The sequence below is a fragment of the Petaurus breviceps genome, unplaced genomic scaffold, assembly GCF_028583685.1.
Source record: "Petaurus breviceps papuanus isolate PSGF00001 unplaced genomic scaffold, PetGlider_PUasm1.0 90842, whole genome shotgun sequence".
Lineage (NCBI taxonomy): Eukaryota > Metazoa > Chordata > Mammalia > Diprotodontia > Petauridae > Petaurus > Petaurus breviceps.
The window spans coordinates 4,014,793-4,020,039 of NW_027187358.1; the positions used below are offsets into that span (position 1 = coordinate 4,014,793).

The 5,247-nt window shown below is 42.9% G+C and overlaps 1 pseudogene; it reads left to right on the top strand.

Moving 5' to 3' along the window:
* The first annotated feature begins 2,903 nt into the window (after positions 1-2,903).
* LOC138148879 (UPF0561 protein C2orf68 homolog) lies at positions 2,904-4,761 on the top strand (annotated as a pseudogene).
* Positions 4,762-5,247: the final 486 nt, after the last annotated feature.

Genomic DNA, 5,247 nt, shown 5'->3' on the forward strand with positions numbered 1-5,247 from the left:
TACACCGTGGGCTAAGTAGGCTGCAACACACAGAGCATAATGAATCACAAAGAACTAGAATGAAAAATGTTGTCAAAATAATAGGTGATTGAAAATAGGATGAATTGGTCATATAGTAAGAGCAGAAAATTACTAATTGATGATTCATAGAAACCATTGGTATCCTCGTGATATCAAAATACAACAAGGCACTGTGTAAAAAATTGCTCAAAACCACTAATGATAGAAATGCAAGTCACTAAAACACCCATGTTGTTTCATGCAAAGATCTCATTGCTAGGCATACAATCCAAGGAAGTCAACAGCAGAAAGGTCCCATAACACTAAAATATTCATTGTAGCATCTTTTTATAGCAGCGATGAATTGGAAATAAAGTAGATGTTTGTTAACTGGGAGATAACTGAACCAATTGTGGTACATGAAAGCATAGCTCATGCTCTGAAATTACTATCCCAAATCATATTCACAAGTAAGTTCCCCAGGATGTATGTAGCTTTTACATCCTTTAGGACTTGGAGAGGGGGGAAAGGGAGGGATGAGGGAATCTCTAGTACTATAGTTCATAAGCTCCCACTGGTGTATTCCCTGCCACAGTTATTATTTAAGAATCAATTTAGTCAGTCAATCTCAATTAGCTTTTACAAAGAATCTTTACTAAGGTGGTATAGTTGCTACAGTGGGCACAATATGGGGATTTCCCCAAATCTATGACATAGTTTCCCACCAGTACATACAGAGTCCAGAGGAAAGTGGACTAAATTCAGCTCCTTATTGCAGGAAATCCTTTTCTCCTTTGAGTGGAGTGGTCGAGAAGATTCTCTTAAGCATGATGTGGATGGGTTTCTTTTGTGGAGCCATGAATCTGTATCCATTCTGTCCTTGGCTCATAGTGCATACGCTACTGCCAGCTGCTACTTTCCTGGGGGAAAGATGTTAGAATGCTGATGGGAAAATGGGAAATCCAAAATCTTTCAGGGCCTTCAAAACATGCAAGGTCTTCCTTTGGACAAGAATGAGGTGGGAGTAGGAGTGAAGAAGACCAAGGCCAAGGTCAAAATGTTCTCCTCCCCATAAGTGACTTGTCAAGGGGTTTAAATGGAGCACTCTCTTCTTGTTTCCTATGCAATAGAATTTGAATCTGTCAAATAACTTCAGTTCTGATCTAGCTTGATATTTTATAGATGACCCCTAGGTTAGGATCAAATTTCCTCAGCCAGTATGAACACTCTTTCTGTGCAATATCATACAAATTCACCCAGAAGCTTGGTCAGAGATATCTAAATTGATCAAGGCCTTTTCATCCTTAATTAGAATGATTTTGACTAGTTTAATCCAATCAAGGAAAGTTCCCACCTGGTTAAGGTAGCATTTAGATGGGATGAAATAATTTTATTTACTTTTTTAACCGCACTCTCACAAATAGGATGGAATATTGCCCTGCCACAAGAAATGACAAGTATAAAGACTTCAAAGAAGCAAGTTAAGATTTATATGAACTGAAAATTAAAAAGAATCAGGAAGTAACATATACAAATACCCTAATAATGAAAACAGAAAGAAAAAAAAAAGAAATTGAATGTTATGTTCAGTTTGACTAGGCTTGTTCTAAGAGGAGAGCTGAGAAAATGCACCTTCCTTCCTCCTTTGCAGAGGTGGAAGAATATGGGTGTGGAACATTGAATTGTCAGACATGACAAATATATTGGTTGTTTTTGCTGAGCTGATTTTTTTTCCTCTTTCTTTTTTCTTTGCTACCAGGGGCAAGAGGGGAGAATATTTTCATAAATGAAGATGTACAAGAAAGTAATCTTAAATATAAATTAATAGAATAGAATAGAAGGCCTCCAGTACACTGAATAGACTTCCAGTAGCAAAATCATGGGAGAAGATGGACAGGAGTTATACAGGATAGGTAGTCATGGCTATGACCTGCACAAGATCACATATATCTCAAAAAGTAGACTGGCATGAAGAACTGGCAGGAGATTACTAAAGTAGCCGGGAGCTCTAAGATGCCTTCATTTTCAACTTCTTACATTTCTATTTCATCTGAAATAATGATTCAGGACAAACAAGTCCCCAAGCTGCCATATTATTCTTTATCTCACTATTTTTGGCAAGAGAAACAAAACTTCATGCATTTTTAATGATGAGTTCTCTGGATAAGTCCTGAGAAGTCATGGAACAAAATCATAAGATAAGCTAAAGCCAGTTGATCCCAATCTTTTGAGATCAAATATTAGGTTACTGAACCACTTCTGGGAAATAAAATGAAAATAAAATGTTTGAACATCAAGCAGGAGTTAGGTCATAATGTTCTTGCCACAATTTCTATTATACTGAGTTCTCCAGGAACAGGGGCAAGTCAGTGAACCAGGAAGAAGCTTTATTCATTTCTCAGAGAGACTATGTCTCAGAGGTACTAAGTGTCTGTCACTGGGAAAGAAACTATTACACCCCCACTGTGAACATTGAGAGGGAAGGTACCCCCCACGTTGCCTCCAAGAAGCTCTGGAGTACGAAAGAGCGGGAAACCCTATGCTGAGTAAGAATCAATGATCACTCTGCACAGACTGGCCCAGGACTACATGTTCCCTGTCCCCACAGGAAGTTTCAGCAACATAATCTCCTCACAATGGCAGTCACAATGCAAGGATAGGAACCTAAATGGACCTGACCTGTTTCATACTGTAATACAGAGGACTCTTGATGTTTCATATTCAGGATATCAACTAAATTAAATACCCAAGTATCCTGAACTGATTGCTTTCAGCTGTCAAAGGAGACTTTTTTTTTTCTTTTTGGAGAGGGGAAGGTAGGGCAATTGGGGTTAAGTGACTTGCCCAAGATCACACGGTTAGCTTTGTGTTAAGTGTCTGAGGCCAAAAAGGGACTTTTCAATATGGAGTAAGAGAACCATAAGAGCTCAGTCAAGCAGCATTTCTAATAAAGTTCTTCTCAAACCTCTTTCCAGAAGCCTCCTTGAGTATGCAGAGTGGGTTAAGTAGCTTCCACATTCAGACACAGGAAAGTCCATTATTTTTACTTAAACATTTTTGCATTCTTTGGAAATCCTGACATCTTGACTGTCAAATGTTGTGGCCATAATATCCCATTAAACTTTTCTCTCTCAGGCAGCAGAAAATGACCAGAATCTATCACTAAGAAATAAACTCTTAAGAAAGAAGTACCGCCCCCACCCCAACCCCAGAGGCCTCCTTTCTCAGGCCGCTCTGATCCCTGACCTCTCGCCCATATCCCCTCTCCATCACCCCGCAGAGACAATTACGACAAGAAGATGAAACAGGCAGCCAAGGAGAAGGTGCGGAGGCGGCTCACCCCCGGCCCTAAGAGGCCCCGAAAGCAGACCAGCAGGTGTACTTACCCCGACGATGAGGCGAGGCGAGGCTGAGCTGGCCTGGGGCCTCCACTAGGAGCCAGGATACAAATTTCCCTGCCTGCAGCCTCGACTATGGGGAGTCCAGTGAGAGCAGCAGCAGTGGCAGCTCAGACCCAGAGCCCCCCAGCCTCCAGCTCTTCTGCCTAGAATATGAAGCCGACAGTGGGGAAGTCACATCTGTCATTGTTTATCAGGATGATGACCCAGGAAGGGTGAGTGAGAAAGTCTCAGCCCACACACCCCTGGACCCACCCATGCGAGAGGCCCTCAAGATTCGAATCCAAGAGGAGATGGCCAAGCGGCAAAGCCGGCCCTAAGCCCACTTTCTGGAACTAGACAGACTGTCTTGGCTGTAGGATCAGAGCTGGAGGTTTACACTGCCCCTTTACCCTGGGGATCCCAGGCCCAGCCTGGTCTCCCCACTAAGCCACTTGGGCTTTCAGAGAAGTGTCCACTGCCAAGCTGGCCCCTGCCATTTCCTTTGCTGTGACTTCTCTGCCATCTCATCACTGACCACAGCTGCCTGGGAGTTACAGAAAAGGGTTTCTCTGGCCTTGTGTCCTGCTAGCTGGGATTCCCAAGATGTGCCACCCCCAATCAGTGAAAGCCCTGGAGAGTCCCACCTCTCCCAGGGGTTGGTCCCCTAAGCCCTGTGCCAATCAGTGTGCTCTGTTTTTAAGGGAGGTTCATGCCCTTCAAATTTGTGCTTCTTGTGTTTGGGAAAGTTCCTCCTTATGGCCCTGCTTCCCCTTACCAAACTCCTGGAGCGTTTTTTCAGCCTTGGCTCCCTCCATTTGCCCCCTTTCATTTTCATGTCACTGTCTCAGGTAGGACCCCAAAGCTTCACTTGCTACAACCTTGCCTTGCAGCAGCTCTCAGCCTACAAAGCTGTTTGTTTTCTCATTTTGAGATCTAAGGAGAGGACTTTGTGCAAAACTCCAAGAATGTTAGGGGATCAGTGAGAGCCCCAAGAATTCCCATTGCCCTCCCTAGCAAGGAAGTCCTGCTATGCTTAGCCCATCAAAACTGGAATCTCAGTAGAGCCGAGATGCTTCTGAGGATGAGGCTGGAGGAAAATGAGATTACAAACAGAGACTCTACCAACTAACTCAGCACTCTCCAGATTAACAAAAGGAGGGCTGAACAAGCAATAATTACCCATTTGGAGACCTACTGCTCCTTCTTTCCTTTTCTTTAAAAAAAAAAAAAACAAACCCTTGCCCAGATCAAATGCAGAGATCCCTTTGTCCTTCCCCTCCCCAACTCTGCCGTCTTGCATCCCCCACCTTTGAGTGTATAAAAGTATGTTTGACATTCTTAGAATAAAGGTACCAAAGGAAAAAAAAAAAAAAAGAAAGAAGTACCATAAACCAGCATTCATTCCCAATGACTATCATGCTGAGTCAGAGTTTAAATCAGGGAGCAAATTGGAGCAGAGTGGCCTTTCTGCTTGAGGTCTCCTTGAGGTGGAATGGTATAGTGGAAAGAGCCAGGAGACTTGGGTTCAAATCCAAATTCCAACATTTACTACCTGTGTGACACTGGCCAAGTTATCTTACCTCTTGGGCTCTCAGTTTTGTTAACTATAGGAATAGGAGGTTGTACTAGATGCCATCTAAGGTCCCTTCCAGCTCTAGATCCTATGAAAGCCTCAGCCTCTCAGGGAGAAAAAAATCCTCTAGCACCAAGACCATTGCCATTTGGTTTCTACTTACATAAAAAACAACTTAACCAACCAAGCAGGAGCTATAAAATACCTGAAGTCCAGAAGCAGTCATAAAATGAGCGACTTGTTAGGACCTGACTCTTTTCTCTTCCATCCCCCCTGGATATTCAGAGAGATTAA